Source organism: Ochotona curzoniae, unplaced genomic scaffold (assembly GCF_017591425.1).
Source record: "Ochotona curzoniae isolate NIBS_2020 unplaced genomic scaffold, NIBS_Ocur_1.0 contig_2855, whole genome shotgun sequence".
NCBI lineage: Eukaryota > Metazoa > Chordata > Mammalia > Lagomorpha > Ochotonidae > Ochotona > Ochotona curzoniae.
Genome location: NW_024465615.1, coordinates 868,239 through 894,146, shown reverse-complemented (window position 1 = coordinate 894,146; position 25,908 = coordinate 868,239). Strand labels below are relative to the sequence as shown.

The window sequence follows — 25,908 nt, the reverse complement described above, 5'->3', positions numbered from 1 at the left end:
CCATAGGGGTACTGGTTCATGTCCCGGCTGTTCCACTTCCTGTCCAGCTCTCTGCTTATGGTCTGGGAAAGCAGCGTAGGATAGTCCAAAGCCTTGGGACCCTGCACGCACATGGAAAAGACTCCTGACTCTTGACTTCAGATTAGCTCGGTTCCAACCGTTGCCGCCATTTGGGGAATGAACCAGTAGCTGAAAGATCTTTCTGTAAATATGCCTTTCCAATAAAAATAAGTAAATATGAAGAAAAACCCAAACAAGTAAATCCTAAGGAAAACGGAGTAAACACCGACACATGAGACTGTTGAGTGGAGGTCAGTAGAAACTGACTGTTGAGAGGAAGTAATCCAAAGGGGATAATCTGAGGAGGCCACATGAAAGGTGGCAGGATTCAGAGCAGAGGTGGGAGGTTAGACCTTAGGTAGGAGAGGAACAACTTCTGTTGGAACAAGAAGGGGAAAAAAGGAAGGGTTGGACATTTGCCTATACTGGAAATTGTTTGAAATCGCCCTTGAAAAATAGGTTTAAGAGTATAATGATGAATATAGATGACATAAAGTGATATGGTGAAATTAAGTCTGAAGTTGATACCTAGAGTTTATTAGTAGCAATTTGAGTTTTGTCAGCAGTGTTAACTAACAAGATGAATTTAGGAAAGACAGTTAAGATTCATCTACAATTGGGGTTTTGCAGGGCTAAAGTAAAAGGATGACCATACGAAAGAGAGCTGAGGAGCATAGAAAAGAATGGATTAATAAAACAAAGTTTGTGGGTACAGCTGTCTTAGTTTCTTATTTCTCTGGTAAATAGGAAATGAGGTTATCAGAAGAGAAATGAAAATTAGCAGTTTTGAGATGTTTAGTAATCATTTACAGATTCTACTAGGTATGGGATACTAAGATGAAAAATAATAAGACATAGCTCCTGATTGAAAGAAAGAAACCAAGATTGAAAAAACTATGAATGTCTAATATAATAAACGTACAAGTTTATAACATTCCCTCAGCGTGCTTCTCAGACCTCAGGAGACTCAACCAGTTCACTGAGTTTCACCCGCTTAAGATAACACTTGGCGGGGGGGGTGGCGGGTGCAATGTGACAACAAACTACCCACACAAGGGCTGCCAGCAATCTTATGGGTGTCAGTTCATTTTCCAACTGCTCCACTTATGATTCAGCTCTCTGCTTATCTCCTTAGAATGTACTGCCCAGGTCCTTAGGCCCCTGCACCTGTATGGGAGACACAGAGAGAGCTCTTGACTCCTGGCTTCAACTCAGCTCAACTCTGGCTGTTGAAGCCACTGGAAGAGTAATCCAGCAGATGGAAGATCTCGCTCGCGCTCTTTCTTTTCTTTTTTTTTTAATATTTTATTATTATTATTTTCATTTGATGATACAGTTCCATATTCCCTTATCCCCTCCCCAATTCTCTCCCCCCCACCTAGTTCCTCTATATCATTACTAACATATAGTTCTTCATACACAGTCATATGTCCATCATTGCAGGCATGGACAATGGCAGAGAGTCCAGCATACTATTGTCAAGATATAGTAAACAGTTTCATTGTAAGTCCATCTTTGACTGGAAGCAGAAATGCATACTACACTGCATCCTCACCTCTGGATGTTAGTCTCCATTTCACAGCTACTGTACATCCCCTCAAATGAAAAGTCATAATACAAAATCAACAATAGAAAGAAAAATAGAAATTTACAATGCCATGAAGTTAAATGACATGTTGCTAGATATGACAGTCTCCATTACATAGCTACTATACATCCCATTAATGAAGAGCCATAAAACAACATCAACATCAGGGAGAAAAAAGAAATTAACAACACCAGGAAGTTAAATAACGTGCTATTAAATGACTAACATGTAGCTGAAGAAATGAAAATCAAGAACCTTCTTGAAGAAAATGATGCCACTGCATGATCTACGAGTTACCAAATCATTTAATCAGAAGAAAGTGTTTTGAAGAGATGAAACCAACAGAAAACAACAAAACCCATGCAATATAGTTTCCGCTGATCGTTGTTGAAGTGTGCCTCCTCCAGACAATAAACAGATGGGTTTTGTTTTTTAATCCAGCTACTAATCTATGATGTTTGATTGAGCTGAAGCCACTTACATTCAGAGTTTAATATACATGGGTGGTACTTTGGTCCTGTCATTTTAGGAACGGGTTGTTTATTGGTTTAGTCTTCTGTTGTCATTTTACTGGGATGTTCTTCCCATTTGCCTTTGGTTTTGGTAGGTGCTATTCCTCTTCTCTGTCAAGTATCTCTGTCTTGAAGTATCATTTGTAGGGCAGGTCTGGAAGAGGCAAATTTTTTTAACTTTTCTTCAGTGTGGAAGAATTTATTTCATTTTCAAAGACAGAAGAAAGCTTTGCTGGATATGTTCTCCTAGGATGACAATTTTTTTCTCTTAGAATCTGGAATATGTCTCTCCATTCTCTCCTGGCCTGCAGAGTTTCCTGTGAGAGATCTCCTGTGAGCTTAATTGGTATTCCTTTATATGTCTATTGATTTTTTTCATGCGCACATTTAAGGATCTTTTCCTTATGTTCCATTGAAGAGAGCTTGATAATCATGTGTCTCGGTGAAGATCGCTTTTGATCAAGCCTGTTGGGAGTTCTGTTCCCCTCCTGGATCTTGTTTCCCAATTCTTTCTCCAGATTAGGGAAATTTTCCTTGATTATTTCATTAAAATCATTTGCAAACTCAGCTTCCCTTTCTGCATCTTCTGGGACTCCCATAACTCTTATATTTGGCCTCTTAAGAGTGTCTTTCAATTCTTGAATACTTTTTTTGGCCTGATCTAGCTCTACTTTAAGCTTTTTGTTTGCTTCCCCCTGATGACAGGAAATATCTTTCAATTCTGAGATTCTTTCTTCATTTATTATTTTTTTTTATTATTTTGTTATTGGAAAGGCGGATGTACAGAGAGGAGAGACAGAGAGGAAGATCTTCCATCCGATGATTCACTCCCCAAGTGAGCACAACGGGTCGATACTACGCCGATCCGAAGCCAGGAGCCTCTTCCGGGTCTCCCACGCGGGTGCAGGGTCCCAAAGCTTTGGGCCGTCCTCGACTGCTTTCCCAGGCCACAGGCAGGGAGCTGGAAGGGAAGCTGGGCTGCCGGGATTAGAACCGGCGCCCATATGGGATCCCGGGCGTGCAAGGCGAGGACCTTTAACCACTTGCGCCACCGCACCGGGCCCTGAGATTCTTTCTTCTGCTTGCTTCAGTCTACTTTGGAGACTCTCCACTGTACTTGTAATTTGCTCTACTCTGTTCTTAATTTCTGATATACCAGCCTTGGTTTGATACATTGCTTCCTTAAATTCTTTGAACTCTTGCATGAGCTTCTCATTTTTGATCAGAAGCTTTAAAATGAGTCTTATGGATTCTGTGTTCCCCATTTTCTCGATGTCTTCCTCAATTAACTCTGAGGTTGGCATAGGGTTTTGCTCCTTTGCAGGGGAGTTTTCAGTAATATTCATTGTGCCATTGTCTCTTCTTTTGCTCTTGATCATTGTACTTCTGGTTATCAGATTCTTCTCCTTGTGGCAGGTTTCTAGGCTGTCACCCACAGGTCTGCAATGCAATTCTACTTATTGCAGTTGGTACACAACTTTTTTGCTTGCAGCCACTTGTGCCACAACCTCCAGCGAGTTCCAGCTCTAGGTTCTTATGTCAGATTTCCACCGTGGTCTCCACAGCCCCAGCTCCTGGCTCACCGCTCTACTCCTCCTGTGATACCGTGCTGAGGCTGCACTGTTGTCTTTGCAACCTTTGTCCCACTTCCAGTTGGAGCAGGTCCCAGGATTAGGGACACCAGGTGTCCTATATAATGAGGCTGTTAGTGGCGCTGATCTTTTTGGACATTAGGTCTGGGTGCCTATTTTGACCACGGACCTATTTTGACCAGTACAATGCCACAGTTGGTATTATTTTCCTGCGGGACCAGTGCAATCCATTGATCTGAGCAAGTTCTCGCGAGCTCAACACACATGCGCAGTTCACTGTTGGCTCCTGCTATCCCAAAGCTATTGCCACAGTGTACAAAATGGCACCTGACTTACCACTACTACAGTTCTTGATCTGCTGGCCGTCAGGTCTGAGGGCTACCCAGACCTGTACCGGGTGTAACCTGTGGAATGCCATGTCAATGCAGTTCACTGAGTCAGAAATGAGCTCACTCGCAGCTCAGCGCATGCTCAATCCTTTCCCTTGCCGTTTTCTTCTTATGCAAAATGGCGCCCAGTTTGGCTCTCGCGTGCTGACTGGGCTGTGAAATCCACCCTGTTCCTGCACTGCCCGTCTGGGATCTGCTGCTCTGTCTCTACTCCTGGTCAAATCAAATGGACCAGCAGGAAGGACAGTTCTTTGGGTTCACCTCCCAAGCTCCCAGTGCAAGTCCCTTCCCACCTGGTTGCTGGTGGAGGTCTGGCTGCTGGTGGAGTTCAGATTGCTGTTAGCTGAATGCTGCTGGAGTATCAATCACTGCCACACCACTTTGCTGTGCCCGCTGCCTTCCTGTGTCTGTCAGTCTCCAGGTACCCCTCTGCTGTTGTTCTGTTCTTTTCCATTTCCTAAAATATGTCTTTTCTGCTTCATCTTGATTAAATGTTTTTCTGCCCATTTAAACGTGTCCTTACCCTATTCTGCCATATTGATTCTCTTGCTCTCTTGTTCTCTCTCTCCTCTGCAATATCTACCTTTCAAATAAAAATAAATAAATATTATTTTTTAAAAAGATAGTAACACTTGATAGTAACAGTGTACCATCATATTGGGTATACTTTATTTTGTTTTTTTTTTAATTATTGTTAGTTTTTTATTTTATTTTTAATATTGTTTACCCTAGTTGAAAGGGATGCAACCCATGTGGGTCTCTGATTAGGTTGAGGAGTGTCAAGGCATGGAGGAAAAGAGGGTGGGAAAAATGTTTCAATTATTTTTCTTTTTTTCCTTTGTCTGTGGTAGGTGGAAGGAGAAGGGGGCAGAGGGATGCTCCTTATTGTTAAACCAAGCAACAACCAAGGGTTTGGGCATTGTTTCGATGATGCCTTAGAGACTCTAATGTGGGGAAGAAACTTCTGAGGGTTTCACTTGAGTAATTTTGATAATTCTGAGTCATTGTCAGTTTCATTGCTCCAGGGCTGAGAAGATTTTTCCAAGATATATTGGTCGACAGAGTCTAACTTAGTGCATTCACAGACCCACACATCTGTTGCAGAGCTTGGACAGGAGAGTTGTCCAACCTGTACTGCTTTCCATCCTCTGATGAAGTAGATGTCATCCCACCTGACTTAGATGAGCTATTATGTCCTCCATGTGCATCATGTGTATACCATCCACTGTACAGGCATCAGCAACCTAGGAGACGCAGTCTCAATACATGCACTCAAATGTCAGACCACACATCTTATAGTTTTTCCTGTGGTCTGAGTTTGAGTCTAGCCATTTGGTTGTTGTTCATCTGGGGTGAGCTCAAACTTGACTATTGTGTATGGCAGCTAGTGCAGGGTCAATTTCAGTATGTCACCTGCACTAGCCAACACACATACCTGTGGATGCAACTGCTTAGTCAGTTCCATGCAAGCCCCATCTCAGGAGAATTGACAGTTGCTGCAGCCTAGCCCAGCCCAATCCACCATAGGCTCGGTTTTTAAACACTCAGGCAGGTGCTGCAGCCTAGTCAAGGCAACCCCCACTAACCCCATCAGGCTCGCCCCAAGTCCAGTTTTTGCACATGCCAGCATGTGCTGTGACCTAGCTTTGTCTGCCCTGAGTCTCATCAGACTCTTTTGCATACTCGTAGATGCTATAGCTTAGCTCAGCCCACCCCACTCCCAGACCTAACCTACATATACTGACAAGTGCTGCCACCTTGATCAACCTGGCCTAACCCCATCCCTGGCTCTTACACTCAACAGCAGAAACTACAGCCCAGCAAGTTAGTGCCCACAGTTCCCTACCAGGCCCACTCCCAGCACTGGATCTTTTACCTGCCAGAGGGTACTACAGTCTGACCTGATATGACTCACACCCAGTCACAGCACTTGCCAGTGGGTGCTGCAAAAGCCTGGCTGGCCCACACATTCTGGCTCTCTGTCACACCAGTGGGTGTGGTAGCCTGGCCAACCCCCACTCCCAAACCCACTCCACATGCTGGCTGATGGTTGTAGCAGCCCTGCCTGTACCATCCCTCCACCCCCAGCTCTCATGCTCATCAGTGAAATAGCCCAGCAAAGGAGTCCTTGAAGTTTTGTACCAGGTTCATTCCTAGCTCTGGATCTGGCTGTGGGCTGGCCCAGCCTGGCCCACCCACAGACCCGGCCATATTTATGCCAATGAGTATTGCAACCCAGCCTGGTCTTTCCTGTCCCCATCCCCATTTCTCGTGCTCGCCAGTGGCAAAGGCCTGCTGGCACACACTTATTTTGGCTCCTGCATACACCAATAGGTGTAATGGCTTAACCTAGCCCAGACCTTCTTAAAACCCAGCTCTTGTGCAGGCCAATGGGTGTTCCAGCCTTGCCCAGTTCATTCAACACCCCCAGTCACAGCTCTCTAGTTCACCAGTGGAAGCAGTGCCCTAGCAGGGGAGTCTGGGAAGCTCCCCTACAGGCCTCCTCCCGGTCCTGGGGCTTGAGTATGCTGTGGGTGCTGCAGCCCAGTCTGGCATAGCCCACTCCATCTCGGCATTTACCAGCAGGTGCTGTAACCTAGTTCCACCTGCCCTGCCCCCAGTGCCAGCTCACACTAGTGGCTGCTGTAACCTGGCCCAGCCTGTCCTGGTCTTGCACATGACAGTGGGTGTTGCAGGCTGCCCCAGCCTATCCCATTGTGAGATCCAGCCCACACAAATACTGGCAGGTACTCTAACCCATGAGCTGTCTAGACTTCACAAGCAGGATCTGTAACCGAACAAATAGTTCTAGATATCTTTTTTAAAAATGATTTTCTGTTTGAGAAACAGAGATAGAGTCCATTTCCCATTCTTTGATTTACTCCACCAAATATCCACAATGGGCAGGAGAGAGAGGGCAAGGTCTGGGAACTCCATAAAAACCTCCTGAGGCTGCTCTTCACCATACTATTTGGTTATTCTCCATGCTGTGTAACATTTATTGTATATCCCATTGTGTATTTCTTTATTTTAAGATTTATTTTTATTAGAAAGTCAGGTATACAGAGAGGAGGAAAAACAGAAAGGAAGACCCTCTTCACTGGTTCACTCCCCAAGTGACTGCAATGGTCAGAGCTACACTGATCCAAAGTCAGGAGCTAGGACCCTCCTCTGGGGCCCTCACACAGGTGCAGGGTCTCATGGCTGTGGGCCGTCCTCTACTACCTTCACAGGCCACAAGCAGGGAGCCAGATGAGAAACAGGGCTGCCAGGGTATGAACCGGAATCCAGGTGTGTGCAAGGTGAGGTCTTTGGCCACTAGGCTACCACACCAGGCCCTATATATCTTTTTTAACAGTATCATAGAAGGACATTGTTTATCTACTCATTTATTGCGTACCCCTCTCTTTGATAAAATACTTTTCATAAGACTGGACTCCTTTTACTACCACATTCTCATTACTTAAAATAGTATCTAACACATAGTAATACTCAACAACTACTTGGTAAATGATTAATTTGTTCAAGAAAACTAATGTAATTTTGTCTAAGTTCATTTTTCTTGGTGCTAAATTAGAATCTTCAAATTAAATTAAATGATTAGACTTAAACATATTTTCATTTGTGATTTTCTTTTTTACCTTGAAATTTATTATTAAAATTAGTAGTGTAAAAGACTGTTAAATGTCCCTATTTTGCTTATTGTTTTGGAGGTTAAAATGCTCACCCAGGAATATAATTTCTTTTTTTTTTTCTAATTGCTTATTTGGAAGACAGAGTTACAGAGATGGAAAAACGTGAGAACATAAAATTTTCCATCTGCTAGTTCATTCCTCAAATTGGGCACAACAGCCGTGGTTGGACCAGGCCAGAGTCAGAAGCCAAGAACTCCATCCAGGTCTCCCTCGTGAGTAGCAGGGACTTGAAGCAGTCCTTTGTTGATTTCCCAGGTGCATTAACAGGGAGCTGGATCTGAAGTGGAGCAGCTAAGATTCCAACTGGTGATCATTATGGGAATCCAGTGTCATAGGTGGCTGTTTAACCTGTTGTTCCATAATGCCAGCCCCACAATGTATTTTTTTTTTAAGATTTATTTTTGTTGGAAACTCAGATATACAGAGAGGAGGAGAAACAGAGAGGAAGATCTTCCGTCCATTGATTGACTTCCCAAGCGGCCACAGCAGCCAGAGCTGCACTGATCCAAAGCCAGGAGCCTGAAGCCTCTTCCGGTCTCTCACACAGGTGCAGGGTCCCAAAGCTTTGGGCTATAATTGACTCCTTTCCCAGGCCACAGGCAGGGAGCTGGATGAGAAGTAGGGTGCGCCAGGATATGAATTGGCGCCCATATGGGATCCCTGCACATGCAAGGCAAGAACTCTCACCTGCTAGACTACCGCACTGGGCCCCACAATTTATTTCTTAATGGCTATTCTAGAAATACTTGTGAAGTTAGTTACACCTTAATATATAATGTAAGCATTTAATGTAAATAAGTTTTCAAATATGAATATTCTAAGAGGGCTGTTGATTCACAGCTGATTGTTATAGATTGAGAATAAGAGTTTATATACAACTAATGCTGCAAATGTGAAGGATAGTAGCCTGAGTGTTTTAGTAAGTATCTTACTGGTGTTTTTTTGTTTGTTTATTTGTTTGTTTTTCGCCAGGCACCATGCAATAGTTCAAGTAGCAGATCAATAGTAACAGAACCTGTGATAAAGCACTTTATTCTGTACTTTGGCATTCACATAAAAAAATGGTTGGTGTAAGTGAAGAGCTCAGTTCAGTAATTTCTGAAACCAGATTAAGTATTTTATTATTGTGCAGGGAGACTATGTGCTCAATTAGCTGATAAGTTAAACCAATGCTGAGACAGTGCCAGGCCATTTCAGACTGGCCATAGCACCTGAAGGCATACACAAGACTGAGGGCTGGGAGTGAACCTGATAGGGAACTTCAAGGACTCCTTTGCTCGGCTACTGCTTCCATTGGTGAGTGTGAGAGCTGGGACTGGGGAAGCAGGTCAGTACAGGCAGGACTGCTACATCCATCAGCCAGCATGTGGACTGGGTTTGGGAGTGGGGGTTGGCCAGGCTACCACACCCACTGGTGTGACAGAGAGCCAGACTTCACTTGCTGTTTGTTGAAGAAAGCAGAACTATGCATTTTTTCTATCAATTGTTTTTCAAAATAGTATTGAAATCACTAGCAAAAAAATTCTTATTACATATTCCTTTGAATTCATATATCCATGTGTTTTGGGTCCTATATTTTGGAGCCCTCTTATTGGATACATCTACATTTATGATGTATCTTGTTATGCTGATCTTTTTATCATAAAATGTCCTTTATTATTCCGTGTCTTAAAGTCTGTTTTGTTTTATATTAATGTTTACAATTCTAGTTTCCTTATAATTACACTAAGCCAGTAAGCATAAAGCTGATTTATACCATGCAACCTTGTTACTCTCATACTATTTAGATCCATTTTTTGCTCTGTGAATCATTTTATTCTCTGTATTCCCTGAGGAAAGACAATTATATAAGATAATTTCTTCTTGGATCTGGTATCATAATCCTCTGAAGTTTATTGATTCTGAACTTGCGCTGTACGAGTTCAGTGTAACAACAAAGGAGCAGATGTCTGTCTGAATTTTTTCCTGTGTACCCAGAGAGTACAGATAATACCAATCAAGAAAACCCTACTCATGAAGTACTAACATACCAACTATAACTACTCTGAAGGATGTATGTTGCTTTAAAAAAAAAAACTGGGGCCCGGCGCGGTGGCGCAAGTGGTTAAAGGTCCTCGCCTTGCACGCCCGGGATCCCATATGGGCGCCGGTTCTAATCCCGGCAGCCCCGCTTCCCTTCCAGCTCCCTGCCTGTGGCCTGGGAAAAGCAGTCGAGGACGGCCCAAAGCTTTGGGACCCTGCACCCGCGTGGGAGACCCAGAAGAGGCTCCTGGCTTCGGATCGGCATAGTATCGGCCCGTTGCGCTCACTTGGGGAGTGAATCATCGGACGGAAGATCTTCCTCTCTGTCTCTCCTCTCTGTATATCCGCCTTTCCAATGAAAAAATAATAAAAATAAATCTTTAAAAAAAATAAAAAAAAAAACTGATTTATTTATTTGGAAGACAGAGCTACATAGAGACAGAGATCTTCCAGCCTGTGATTCATTCCCCAAATGACCCCAACGACCGGAGCTGTGTCAGTCTGAAGCCAGAAGTTGTTTGTGGGTCTCATGTAAGTGTAGAGGTACAAGCTCTTGTGCCATTTTCTCCTGTTTTCACAATACCTTTGTAGGGAGCTGGAACTGAATTGAAGCAGCTGGGACTTGAATTGGCACTCAAAAAGGATGCAAGCTCCACAGGCAGAGACTTTACACTATATGCCACATTGCCAGCCCCATATTATAGCTTTTGAAGAGTTCTCCATTATTTTTGTGATTTTTTTTTTTTTTTTTGCTATAATTGACACCACCCTTGACTGATCTGAAAACAAGGTATGTACTATCCTGGATCCAAGCTATAACTTCTACATTTAACAGACTGAGGAGGCCCAGTGCAATGGCTCATTGGCTAAATCCTTACCTTGCAAGCTGTGGGATCCACATGTGTGCCAGTTCATGTCCGGGCTGCTCTACTTCCCATCCTGCTTCCTGCTGTGGCCTGGGAAAGCGACAGTGCAGGAAGGTCCAAAGCCATGGGACCCTGCACCCATGTGGGAGACCCAGAAGTTCCTGGCTCCTGGCTTTGGACTGGCTCAGCTCCGTCCATTTCAGCCATTTGCGGAGTGAAGAGGTAGACAGAAGATCTTTCTCTCATTCTATTTCTCCATAAATCTGATCCATCTTTCCAATAAAAATAAGTAAATCTTAAAAAGAGAGAGAAGGAGACTAAGGACCTTATCCATTCTTCTACCTAACATACCTGTAGAAAACTGACAGATACTAGTTTAATGACATTTTTTAAATCTGAAGAGAGCGGTTCTTTCTAGAACAATGACCCAGATTAACTTCTTACATCAAATATTGTGGCTAATCAATTGTTCTCCACTAACCAAATCCAGTATGATCATTTGTGACAGATATTTTGTGAGACTTCCTTTATCCTTCTGAGATGAAATTCATGAATATGATTACATAGAAATCACATAATTTTTAAACATATATAACATTAAAATAATAAATAGATATCATGTATAATGAGATGATATATTTAAACATACAAATAGTGGAGCATTTGGAAGGCATTAGAAGGCATATATTGGAGCCAGCATGGTACATAATAGGTTAAACTTCCACCTGTTAGTTCTGACATCCCAAATGGGTGCTGGTTCACATCCCAGCTGTTCCACTTCTGATCCAGCACTTTGCATATGCCATGAGAAAGCAGCAGAGGATGGCCCAAGTCTTTGGGAACCCTGCACCCACAGGAGAGACCCAGAAAAGTTCCTGGTTCCCAGCTTTTGATTGGCTCTATTCTGGCCATTGTGACCATTTGGGGAGTAAGCCAGCAGGTGGAAGGTCTTTCTTTCTCTGTCTCTTCTTCTCTCTGTGTAATATCTTCCTTTCAAATAAAAATAAACAGAAATCTTTTTGAAAGTATAAATCTTATCCAAATACAATGTGTTCAGTCTTTAGTATATACCATGCCCTAAGTACTGAGAATACACTAGAAAATAAAACACATTTCAAAAAAAAAAAAAGGCCAAAATGACTCCATACTGATGTCCACATTCTAATGGAGAGATACAGATAATAAGTAGGAATGAATAGAATGGCAAGGATTCAAGAGGAGAAATATGCAGCCTAAATAGCTGTATTAGAGTTGAATTTGTAGTTTGAAATTATCGTACAAATAATGTCCAAGCCCAGATGGCTAAACAGGTGAATAATAAAAAGTGTTTAAACAGGGAATAATAGAAAGTTCTACATAATCAGTTCCACATACAAGTTTTTTCAAAAGTTTGAAAAAGGAGATAAGACTCAATTTTATGAGACCAGCCTTCCCCCTGCTATATAAAGGACATTACAAGAAAAGAAAACCACAAACTAATATCCTACTTGGTCAAAAACACAGGAATTCTGAATAAAGTTGTAGCAAATTAAACCCAACATGTGAAAACATAATGCATCATGACCAAATGGAATTTTGGTCTGGAATGTACAGTAAATTAGACATTGAAAATCAGTAAATTTAATTCACCATATTAACAAAACTTAACTCAGTAGATACAGATAAAGCATTTGACAAATTCCAGCTCCCTTTCCTTCTAAAAATCAGTGAACAGATTATTTAGCTGTTTGTGCAGCCAGCAATATCTGATACAAAAAGTAGGCAAAGCTATTACTAGAAATTGTAGTCTAGTGTCTGTCATGAACATAGATGCAAAAATTCTAAGTAATTTATAGCAGATTAATTAAGCAATAAGTAAAAGAATAACACCTCATGATAAAGTGAGGCTTCTTCCAGGGGTGCATTGCTGATGAAAAACAGAATGTGTTTATAGTTGCTTTATTTGTTTGAAAGAGAGTTCTTTCATTTGCTAGTTTATTTCCCAAATTCCTGCAACAGTCAGAGATGGGCCAGATCAAAGCAGGAACCTGGAATTCAATCCAGATTTCCCAAGTTGGTGAAAGGGATCCAAACACTTGAACAGTCACCTACTGCCTCCTAGAGTACACAGAACTGGGAGTGGAGCCAGGACTCAAAGTCAGGAGTATCCTGACTGCTGTGTTAAATGCCCAGTCTTAGAGTTCCAGATTCTGGTGGCCTTATCCAGTCCTAGCTACTGCAGGCATTTGCAGAGTGACTCAACAAATGGGAAATCTCCACTGTTTTGCTAGCTGTCTGCCTTTCATATAAATAAAATAATTTTAAGTAGTTAATGCTAGGTGAAATGACAGAAAAGAACAGATGTCTTGAACCAAATGTTTCATAGAGGTGGTAAAGTAGAGGGAACCATGAAAAGGGAAGAGTGATGATTATTGCTTACTGGATACAAAGTTTTTGTTTGGGATGGTAAGTAAGTTTGATATAAAATAGTGATTATGTAACACTGTAAATACACTTATGCCACTAAATTATTTACTTCAAAATGGTCAAATTTTATATGAATTTTACCTTCACAAAATAATTTCTGAAAAAGAGGAGGAGAATGAGTGAAATGTTGGTATATGTTATGATAAGAATGAACTTGAAAAACATTATGCTTAGTGAAACACATTAAGAATCATATTTTCTGTGATTCAATTTATATGAATGGCAAGAATTTGCCTTTGAAGAAAAAGCAAAGCTCCAGGCTTTGGATCAGCACAGCTCCGGCCGTTGTGGCCAATTGGGGAGTGAACCATCGGATGGAAGATCTTCCTCTCTGTCTCTCCTTCTCTCTATATATCTGACTTTTCAATTAAAAAAAAAAAAAGTAAAAACAGGCCCAGTGTGTTGTAGGTATGATTACATTGGGCCACAGCACCCATTGGTTTGTGTATGAGATGGGGCTGAAGACAGTACAGACAAATCTACTGGCCAAGCATTGACAACAAGTATCTGGGCAAATGGAGACTCTATGTGAACTATATCAGCCAGTGGACCTTGGAAGGATTTCATCTTTGGAGCAGTGAAATCAGCAGCATTTCAGGACTATGGAAACTACTTGAGCAGTGTCCTTGGAATGTGGTCCTCATCAAGAACCCTGGGATGACATCAGGCGCCATCACCCGTCCCTGGGTACTGATGCTGGGTGCGATTTCTCCCCTTCTCTTCCATGCCTGAGTCCAGCTCCAGCTGAGTTCAGAACTCGAGAAGGGTGCATAGAATACGCAAGGAGCGAAAAGAAATGGACCACTACAATTTCAGGATCATAATGGACAATGCAAGAAAGCTGTCCCTTTATTTATACAGAAGTGGTCACAAGCTCTGGCATGATCAAGTGGGTGTTTACAAAGATAATTCTGTTTGTTTCACCTCAAAGCTCTCAATAGAAGTTCTCAGTAGACCATGCATATCAATCAGTACCACATTCCTACTACAATCCTCATTCTACAGCTTAGTCTTGAATCAGTTAAGGGAGGAAATGCATCACAAAAAAAGGGGAACCTAAAGATCAAGGATGATCAAATGGGGGCAACAGACAGAGACAGCATGAATTGTAAAAGTCCCTTTGGCAAGACTTATCAGCAACATCAACTTCCAAGCTCACATTGATAGTAAAGACCAAGCAATGCCTGAATAGATTACAGAATTCATCGGTGGATGTCCATGCAAAGGGAGGTGGAACTGCCTTCAGGTGATTCCAGAGATATCCGCTGGGCATTGCCATGCAGCTGGAAATTCCTTGTGGCCTTGCCTTCAGGGGAACAGTTCTCCAAACACCTTCGTGTCCTCCACACCCACTGCACAGACTCCAGCACTTCCTCCTTCCTCTAGAAACAGAAAGAAGAAAAAGGAGAACATTGGAGATAATTGTCTCATCTTCCTTTGCCTGTTCCTCGACCCTTCCCACTCTAATCAGTGGTCCACATGGGCATGCATCCTTCTCGATTATGTAATCATAATCAAAAATTTTAAAAAAAATTTTTTTATTTTTTAAAGTAAATGGAGGGGAGCCTAGCGCCATAGCCCAGTGGCTAAAGTCCTCACCTTGCACACATCAGGATCCCAGTTGGGCACTGGTTTGTGTTTCAGCAGCCCCACTTCCCATCCAGCTCTCTGCTTATGGCCTGGGAAAGCAGTAGAGGATGGCCCAAAGCATTGGGACCCTGAACCTGCATGGGAGACCTGGAGGAAGCTCCTGGCTTTGGATTGGCACAGCTCCAGCCATTGTGGCCACCTGGGGAGTGAATCATGAGATGGAAGATCTTCCTCTCTGTCTCTCCTTTTCTCTATATATATGACTTTTCAATTTCAAAAAACAAAAGAGAAAAATTAGAAACTATCAATAACTCTGATTTTTGTCCCAAAGAAGCAAAGGAATGGGATGGTGAATAGCAAGGAGATTGAGTTAAAAGGAGGTGTTTGTGTTTTTAAGGATGGGAGAAGTAATATGATGTTTTATTTTGGGGAAAATGATGGATTGTTACTACCTGCCTGACAATGAAGCTTTGAGAGACATAGGAATGTAGGAATGTATAGCCAATACATTGTTTATGACAGCATTTGAATTAGTGCATCTAGCCATGCTTAAATTTGAAGTCAGCCCACTTGAACTTCCTAGTTAAAGGAGCTGAGGCATTCCTTTTAAGTACTTTAAGTTCCATGACTTTCACTTTCTGCAGAGCCCTAAGCCACCTTTTCTTCACAACTAAACGTGGTCTTTTTATTAGTTTTAAAGTTAACCTTCCCTGGGTTCCTATTATGTGCATTATTTATTTGTTATATATACACTAATCTTGGAAATGAATATCAATTTTATTCATTTAAAACAAAATTATAGGGAAACTTGGGAAAAAATTAGCTGCTATCCTGTATTGAGTTTAAATGTGTTATTTTACCGTGGTTTTATTTTGTACAGCTGTGTTATATCACAGAGTGAATTCCTGTTAATCAGTACCATAACAAGAAATAGACCATTTGCCAGCACCCTTTAAGTCTCATTCATGCCATCCCTTCTCTCCACACAAATGTAACCACTGCTCCAGTGTCATGGTAGTCAATTTGTTGCTTTTCTTTTTTTTCTACTTAACTAAATACCTTCAAACACCATAATTTAAATTTTCTGGGTTTTAAACTTTATCTGATCTAATCATACTGTGTTCATCTTCCATATTTTATTCAATATTTGCAAGACTTATCCATGTTGAGATTGCATGTACACATGCAATCTACCAAAATTGAATCTTGAGGCAATTAATAATCTAAATGGACCTATAACAAAGACTGAGATTGAATCAGTAATTAAAGCCCTTTCAACCAAGAAAAATCCTGGCCCAGTGGGCTTCACTGCTGAATTCTACCAGATGATTCAAGAACTTGCCCCAATCCTCCTCCATATGTTATTCGAAATAATACAAAGGGAGGCAATCCTTCCAAACTCTTTCTAGGAAGCCAATATCACCTTAATGCCAAAGCCAGATAGAGATACAGCGGAAAAGAGAACTACAGACCAGTATCATTGATGAACATAGATGCAAATATCCTCAACAAAAATCTGACCAACAGGATCCAGCAGTACATCAGGCAAATCATTCACCTGCGCCAAGTGGAATTTATATCTGGCATACAGGGATGGTTTGACACTCACAAATTCATAAATTTGATACACCACATCAACAAACTGAAAAATAAAAACTACATGATCATCTCAGTAGATGCAGAAAAAAAATTTGATAAAATCCACACCGTATCATGCTAAAAACCTTAAGCAATGGGCTAATCTCCAGGATATACAAAGAACTCCAAAACAACCAAAAAACCAAAACAAACAAGCCACTCAAGAAATGGGCACGGGAAATGGGCAAACATTTCACAAAGGAACAAGCCCAAATGGCAAACAAACATATGAAAAAATGCTCCAGTTCCCTGGCAATAAGGGAAATCCAAATTAAGACATCGATGAGGTACCACCTAACACCAGTAAGATTGGCCCACATAAAAAAGAACAGCAACGACACTTGTTGGTGAGGATGCAGGGAAAAGAGAACCCTACTCCACTGCTGGTGGAGCTGCAAGTTGGTACAGCCTTTATGGAAATCAGTCTGGAGAACACTCAAACAACTCAAAATCTGCATACCATATGACCCAGCAATAGCACTCCTAGGAATATATCCAAAACACCTGTTTCACGACAAACCAACATGCCTCCCTATGTTCATAGCAGCACAATCAGTAATTGCAAAAACATGGAAGCAACCGAAATGCCCATCAGCAGAAGATTGGATAAGAAAGCTTTGGTTCATCTACTCCATGGAATACTACTCAGCTATTAAAAAAAAAAGCAAAATGCAGTTCTTTGTGGCTAAATGGGCACAACTGGAAACTATAATGCTAAGGGAAATGAGCGAATCCCAAAAGGTTAGATACCACATGTTTGCCTTGATTTAACCTGTAATTTTTGTTTGGTTGTTGGTTATTTTTTGAACCTGTTATTGATACTGTCTCAACCCAGATGTTTTGAAGAATGGAACTTGCATTATTTTTAACATATTGTTTACTCAGTACTATGCCAATTAATTCCATAACATTGTATATTGATGCTGAGGTTTTGTTGGGGCTTTTAACTGACCAGAACTTTACTCTGTTAGCTCTACCTTCAGACCAGAGAAGGTCTCCCCAAGAGGCCACTGAACTTATCTGGACAATAAGATGCTGGACTTTATGCTAGGTATATGCTTGCAATGAAGGAATCTCAACTGAACTTGAACTGAGGTTATGCAGCAAGGTGGAGGAATCCACTATGGGAGGAGGGTTGTGGGAGGGGTGGGGGGAATCCCCAGTGCCTATAAAACTGTATCATATAATACAATGTTAATAACAATTAAAAAAATAATTTCAAATTATGGCAACAGAAACCCACCTCTTAACATAATAAACTAGCTTCTAAGTAGTAAAAAAAAAAAAAAAAAAAAAAACCTTAAGCAAGACAGGCATAGAAGGAACATTCTATAAAACAATCAAACCAATATATGAAAAGCCCAATGCCAACATCATACTAAATAGGGAAAATTGGAAGGTTTTCCACTAAAATCTGGAGCTAGACACAGACGTCTACTTTCTCCACTGCTATTCAGTATAGTATTAGAAGTTCTTGTAAAGGCTATTAGGCAAGAAAAATAAATTAAATGAATTCATATTGGAACTGAGGAATTAAAATTATCCCTGCTTGCAGATGACATGATTCTCTACGTAAGAAAACCAGAAAATTCAATCAAGAGACTATTGGAACTTTGGCAGGGTAGAGTGATACAAAATTAATGAACATAAAATGATGGAACTAGTATAAACAAATAAAAAATAAAATTTTAAGTACAGTCCCCTTTAAAATAGCAGAGAAGAATATCAAATACCTTAAAATTAACCTAACCAAAGATGTGGAAGACCTCTATAATGAAAATTACAAAGCATTTTTTTAAAAAGGAAATAGGAGAAGACATTAAAAGGTGGAGAAACTGATCAGTGTCCTGGCTCAGCAGGAACCACATCATCAAAATGTTCATATTACCAAGAGTAATATACAGATTCAGTACAATCTAATCAAAATCCCAACATTTTTCTCAGAAATAGAAAAGATGCAGGGGCTCGGCGTGGTGGCGCAAGTGGTTAAGTCCTCGCCTTGCACGCCCGGGATCCCATATGGGCGCTGGTTCTATCCCGGCAACCCCGCTTCCCTTCCAGCTCCCTGCCTGTGGCCCGGGAAAGCAGTCGAGGACGGCCCAAGGCTTTGGGACCCTGCACCTACGTAGGAGACCCGGAAGAGTCTCCTGGCTTCGGACCGGCATAGCATCGGCTGTTGCGCTCACTTGGGGAGTGAATCATCGGACAGAAGATCTTCCTCTCTGTCTCTCCTCTCTGTGTATCCGCCTTTCCAATAAAAAAAAATAAAAATAAATCTTTAAAAAAAAAAAAGAAATAGAAAAGATGATACAAAGGTTCATCTGGAAACACATGAGACCACAAATAGCCAAAGCTATCCTCAGAATAAAAATCAAGCTGGAGGAATCACAATTCCAGACCTCAAGACATACTACAGAACAGTGGTCATTAAAACAGACTGGTACTGGTACAGAAACAGAGAAGAAGTTCATTGGAACAGAGTAGAAACACCAGAAGGAAACCCACGCATGTACAGTTGAACATTTTTCATTCTCTTCGACAAGAGAACTAAAACTATTCCAAGGGAAAAGCCTGGTCTATTCAACAAATGCTGTTGGGACATTGGCTAGCAGTCTGCAGAAGAAGCAAGACCTTCACTTGTCACCTTATGCAAAAAGTCAGCTCTAAATGAATCTAAGATCTAAATCTGTACCCAGAAACCCTCAAACTATTATAGAAAAGCATAGGAAGCACTTTTCAAGGCATAGGAATTGGAACAGACCTTTTAGAAAAGTCACCAAAAGCACAGGTAGTCAAAGCCAAAATAAACAAATGGGAGTACATGAGGCTGAGAAGCTTCTATACAGCAAAGAAAATGATTGGCTGAATGCTATTTTTAAGTCCCACAAAAAAAAATCACTCGGTATTGTGGTTAACTAAATATAGTTACACATATCATTTTCATTTTGAAAAGCAGTTCATTGTTAGGGTTTCTTTTTTAAGAGTTATTTATTTTTGTTGGAAAGGCAGATATACAGAGAGGAGGAGAGACAGAAAGGAAGATCTTCTGTCCAATGGTTCACTCCCCAGGTGACCGCAACGGATGGAGCTGAGCTAATCCTAAGACAGGAGCCTGGAGCTTCTTCCAGGTCTCCCACGCAGGTTCAGGATCCCAAAGCTTTGGGCCAGCCTTGACTGCTTTTCTAGGCTACAAACAGGGAGCTAGAAAGGAAGCAGGGCTACTGGGATTAGAACCAGCTCCCTACTGTGATCCTGGTGTGTTCAAGTCGAGGACTTCAGGGGCTAGGCTATCACTCCGGGCCCTCATTGTTAGTTTTTAACCTAGTCCCTCTGAGGTAAGCTGCTAAATAAAGCTGTATTTTACAAAGTATATGTTGATCTTTCTCCATTTCAATAAATAACTCAGGTTATAGGTGGTAGCCTGAAACATCCATTCTGGCAGTATATGTACTTTGCATATGTGTACGCTGTTTCTACAGAGATCTTCTTGAGCTGTGTTATGTTTTTCTTTCAACCTGCGCACAATTTGTAACCTGAAGATGAGGCATCTAATCTGCAGTTATCTATCAATATGTAAAATAGCTTGTTTTGTAAATCTTAAGTACCATAGAGGAGTTATCACAAAAATGAAATCTTTTTTTAAAGTAATTATGCTTTATGGATGTTATATTTTTAAGTAAATTTTCCAAATTATTCCCATTGCATTTTTCTCATCTAGATATGTCTAAAAATAACAAAATTGCCGATTTTTAAAATATACATCTAATTCCTTTATAGCGATCCAAGGCAAAGAATATTGAAAATCTAGGCAATGCAAAGTAATCTCAGCACATGAATGCCTGGGCTTGGGAAACCTTGTTATTTAGCCGTAGTTGCTGGCACAGATGGAGAGCAGGAACCCCTGTGTGCTGAAGCTGGTGCTGAGAGGGGCCATGGCTGCTCGGCAGAGGTTAACACAAGGAAAAGCTCTTGATTTGCCACAGGAGTCTGGGAAGGGAGCAGATGGCCGCAAGAAGGGCCCTCCAGCTTACTCAGCTGCTCTGAGAAGCTTAGGATGACCTCTCTAACACAAACAAACCAAGTAGCTCTCAGGGTAATGGGCAGCATCACTTACATTCCCAAATAACAATACTACTCCCCAGTTTGCAGTTTCTTGCACCCTCACTCAAGTGTGCAGGCACCATCTGCTTCTTGGGAACTTCTATAGGCCTGGCCAGTTGGAATTGCTGCTGAATGATAGCTTTGGAAAATGCATTCTTTACAAATTACTCTCACAGGAGTCTGATAGGCAGATAAGTGTTATTATTATATTCATTTGCATAATTAAGAAACTGAGGCAAAGAGGAATTGAGGGATATTGGAATTGCAACTCCTGATCTCTTTATATCACAGTGTTAGTCCACCAAGCCACTTGAGTGCTCCTGTGTAAGGAGTAGCTACCCAGATTTGAAGAAAAGCTTTCTGAAAAGAAAATGAGTTATTTTGTAGATTCCACTCAGTTTTAAACCGTCTCTTGCCTTCTGTTTTGCTGGGTGACAGAAAGGTGAGGCATGACAGCTGTCTTTTCTGCTTGGTATACTACCATGACCTTCCAGGAGATATCCCTTGAGAAGGTCTGTACATTGTGTAATCTCATCAAAATCAAATTTATTTAAGAGGAAGGATTCTCTTCCCAAGGAGCTACTTAATTCATCATATATTTGCATTTGTATGCACATGTGTGTGTGTTTCATATGTTTAAAGTGGATATAAGAAAAACCTCAGCTATTCTTTTCCCTGCCATTGGCTGAAATGACATTCATTTTCATGCATTAGCACCTGCCTGAGGACCTGATGAATCAAAAGAGCAATGAGCAAAGTGGTTTTAATTGCTTTAGACTTTCTAGAGCCTTCCGTGCACTCAAAAACACAAAAGCCTTTGAATGGTGTCAGAGGGCTGGTGAGAAGTGCTTTCCTTTAGAACTGGGAGCAGATGATTCACTCACTGTGCTGAGACATTGTCTGGTACAGATGAGTTCACGAGCCCATCTTCATTCCAACTGTGAGAGCATTACAGAGCTCTTGTGAATTTCAGTTGCCTTGAACAGTTTCCCAGGAAACCAGGCAAGTGTCAGTTTACTTAATTGTCATTAATACAAGATTCTGCCTTTGTAGAATTGTACTTGCCACTTGCATTCATGAAGTTTTGTAAACATAGCTTCATTGGAATATTTGATATGCTAGTTAAGTGTACAGGCACTAGAGAATACCTTGGTTTGAATCCCAGGTTGTATGATCTGACACAACTTATTTTACCTGTCTGGACCTCAGTTTTCTTACCTGAAAATGGGAAACAGCAGAAGAAGCTGCCTTGTGGAGCTTCTGTAATTAGCTAATACCTAGAAAGTACCTACAACACTGGCATATACTAAGTAACCAGTAGATGTTAATAAAATGCCTCATTTTATATTTTTAAATATGCATTACAAAAATTGGCAGAAACAACAGCCATCCATTGTAAGCATTAATGATAATTCTATGAAATAGTGCTTTGATATTATTAGCTTGTAAATTATTATTACCTTGCTCACTATTCACTATCCAAGTAAAGTTGTTTACATTATTGGCCTATTTCATTTTAATCATGAAGTCAGGAATCTTATAAACATTCTTAATCTATGAATAATAATGATAAATATGTAAATTAAGGACTCAGTTTAGTGTTCATTTATTCATTATCCATTAACACTTATTAAACTCTTACGATATGACTAATGAAAAAGAGATGAACGAGACATAACTCATGCTTTCTAGGAGTTTACAAGACAAATATCAAAACTACTAATTATATTGCTGTCAAGTGTAATTATAGAAAAATGACTAGTGAAAAATGAGAGTTTAGAAAGAAGCACTTAACTGTTCTTTAGAGAGATTAAAGAAGACTTCTCAGAGCAAGTGTCATATGAGCTGAGAATTAGGGATGAGAAGAAGGTGAGAAGGCCTTGCCTGGGATAGGGAATGTCACATGCACAGGCATGGATGCTAGGACAATGGAGAACATGTACCATTGTTGAGAAACTGAAAGTAGTTTAGAGTCTTAAATGTGTTGAGAAGTAGTGAGGGCACAGTCTGAAGAGATGGAAAGAAGCCCCATTGTGCAAAGTTTGAACTTTATCCTATGATCAGTGGGGAACCACTTAAAGATTTTTAAGCAGTTTGAGTTCAGCAGACATGTTTGCAAATGTGTGTTCTGTGCCCGACTCTGTCAGCCACCAGGAATAGAAGATAAGTAGGTCATAGTTTTGTATGAAGAACATTTTATTGCCCTTTTGGAAAGATCAATCTGCTTATATTACGGAAGATGAGTAGAGGAGAAAAGTCTTAGAGGAAGGAAGATTAGTTAATCCAGACAAGAGAGTGCTATGCTGCTACGTGAGGCAGTGTTAGAGGAGGTAGTGGAGAGGGCTAGATGTTCAGGAAGCAGAATTGCCAGGATTTAGTGATCGTTTGGAAGTAAAGTAGAAGTAGGAATTCAGGAAGACTCCAGGGCAATGATTTTCGTCTACCTTTCTAGCCTCATGCGTGACACTGCATCCTTTGTTGGCTTTCCAGTCACTGGTCTTCTTTCTGTTTGAATATCCATGTTCCTTTCTGTCTCAGCCCCTCTGGGGCCTCTACCTGGAGGCACCTTTGCTATTACTTTGCCAGTTCCCATCATTTCATCGAATTAATTCCCACTCATCCAATAAAATTCAGTTCCAGCGCTTCAAGAAATTCATTTTTACCAACTTGTCTTTGAGTCAGATCAGGGGCTTCCTCTTACAGGCCTACCTTTCTGCATTTCTCCTTCATGGTTCTTATCACAATTAGAATTAAATAATTGTTTGTGGACATTATTGTCCAATATCTGTTTCCCTAGCTAGAATGTAAATTCCATAATACCAGATATCATTAGATCTTTGCAGTAGATGCATCCTCAGGACCTAAAGCATAGTAGATGTTAAATAATAAGGCCTTGTGATGCAGTGGATTAAACTACTGGTTGGGACACCCTACCCCATCTTGAAATACCTGACTTGAGTCCTGGCTACTCCAAACCTCTATTCCAGCTTCCTACTAATACGCATAGGAAACAATAGATGATAATTCAAATATTTGGATTCCTGCCACCCACATGAGAGACCAAGATGGAGTTCCTGGCTCCTGGTTTCATGAACCAGCAATCAAATGTAAAATTCATTCTCTTTGTCTCTCTCTCTCATCTCTTGACCTTTTCAAATAAGTAAATAAATCTTTGAGAACAAATTATTAGTTGGTAATAGCATTTAGCTTGGTGGGTGGGACAGTGACAGAATACCCACAGCCTATGTCACAATGCCTCGGTTTGATGCCTGCATTGCCTTCTGACTGCAGCTTCCTGCTGATAAAAGACCCCGGGAGATAGTACAGAGGCTCAAAGGGTTGGATTTCTGGAACCCAAGTAGGAGACCTGGATATAATTCCCCTGTGTTTGGGAAATGAATCAACAGATGCAAGCTCTCTGCCCCACCTAAACCTCTATTATTGTGTCTGCCTCTAGAAAGGTTTTTTTTTTTTTTTTTTAGGTTGTTATCTTCCTGTATTTTAGCTCTTTGAATGTCAAGACATGACCTAACCAGGGAGATTGCATGTTGTGTGTTCTCTGCCATTTGTTCCTGTTCAGGTTCTGTTTCTCTCAGTATAGCAGTTGAGTATCATAGTAGAAAACAAAAGATTAAAAATGAATTAGAGTGATTCAACAGTGTCTTAATTTTTATTTTTAAATATTTATTTGAAAAGAAGATTGACAGAGAGGGAGAGACAGAGAAAGAGATCTTCTGTCTCGTGATTCACTTCCCTAATGGCCACGATGACCTAGGCTGGGCTCAGCCAAAACCAGGAGCCCTGAATTTCATCTGGATCTCCTACATGGGTTATAGGGGTCCAATATTTCCCAGGTACATTATCATAGAGCTGGATTGGAAGTACAGCAACTGAATCTCGAACTGGCACTCTAATATGAGATGCTGATATTAGAAGAGTCGTTATTTAACCTGCTGTATCACAATGTCAGCCCCAGTGTCTTATGGTTTTGTTTTGGTTTTTTTTCAATGTTTTTGAGCATATCAGATATCACTCTGATTAGAAAAATTAGGTTGATTTTTGGAAATTATCATGGAAGGTGGGCCTGAGATCAAATTTTGTCTTCTCTTTTGATCTGGCTTCATGTTAATATGCATCCTGAGAAGCACTGGGTAATGGCCCAAGTGTTTGGGTCCTGTGACCACTTTTGTGAGAGGCCTGGATTGAGTTCTGGATTCCTGGATGCAGCCTGGCCCAGCTCCAGCTGTTGTAAGCTATTGTTTGCTTCTCAGTAAACCAATAGATGGGAGATCTGTCTCACTCTGTTTTTCAAATAAATAAATAGGGGCCGATGCTGTGGTGTTGCATATTGAGCGTCTGCCTGCAGCACCAGCATCCCATGTGGGTGCTGCTTCAAGTCGTGGCTGTACCACCCCTGATACCGCTCCCTGCTGAAGTAACTGGGAAAGCAGCAGAGGGTGGTCCAAGTACTTGGGCCTTGCACCTAATGGGAAACCCAGAGGAGGCCCCTGGCTCCTGGCTTTGGACCATTTGGACCATTTTAGGAGTAAATCAGCAGGTGGAAGTTTCTCTCTGTCTCTCCTTCTTTCTGTATGACGCTGCCTCTCAAATAAAAGACAAATTCTAAAAAAACATAAATCTTTATTGAGTGCCTATTCTGTCTTTTTAAAAAATTTTGTGATATAATTGCATAGGCTTTGGGGTTTCCCCTCTCCCTTGTCCAAGTCTGCTCCCCCCACTGATTTCCCCTATATGATTATAATTATATAGTCCTTCATAAATAAATCTTTTAAAAATAAAATAGAGAAACGTTATCTTGGAAATAAAATGTAGCTGTAAGAAATTTATTCTCTGAGTCTATAACTGTTAGGTTCAAATCCTAGCCCTACCTCTATTCCTTTACCAACAGAATAAGGATAATAACAGTGTTGAATATAATTTTGTCATTAGGATTAAATAACATAATATATGTAAAAACATACATAGTACATAGTGCTTATTAAAAACTAAAAATTATTCCTTCTTTTGATGAAGAGAAGCAATTGGCTATATTCAGGAAGTACAACAATTTTAAATGTTGGGTTTCTTTCTAGTTTTCAAAGCCTAAGATGTTTCAGAATGTAAATCTATGGTCATATTAATTTCTGCAGTAAAACTGGCCATCATGTAACTTCTCTGAGCTTCTTTCTTGTCCATTAAATGATTATCTCTTATTCTAGTTAAAAACTCTTATATATTAGAATTCAAGTTCCATAGGTATAAATGTTTAGTCTTCTTCATTTAATATGATTCTGTTCAACAATTGAAGTACCAGGTAATTTCATATGGAGATGGTATTTGAATTAACATTTGAGTTAGGGCCCAGGGGTGGTGGCCTAGCAGCTAAAGT

At 40.8% G+C, this 25,908-nt stretch overlaps 1 protein-coding gene and 1 long non-coding RNA gene across 4 annotated transcripts in view; both read left to right on the top strand.

The window, feature by feature from the left end:
* ZSWIM5 (zinc finger SWIM-type containing 5) overlaps window positions 1–25,908 on the top strand; it is a 137,861-nt gene that overhangs the window by 62,698 nt on the left and 49,255 nt on the right. The window lies entirely within an intron of this gene.
* On the top strand, window positions 271–22,359 carry LOC121154740. The gene is made up of 3 exons (XR_005883602.1): window positions 271–339; window positions 6,728–6,732; window positions 22,348–22,359. It is a non-coding gene; the product is annotated as an uncharacterized LOC121154740 (long non-coding RNA).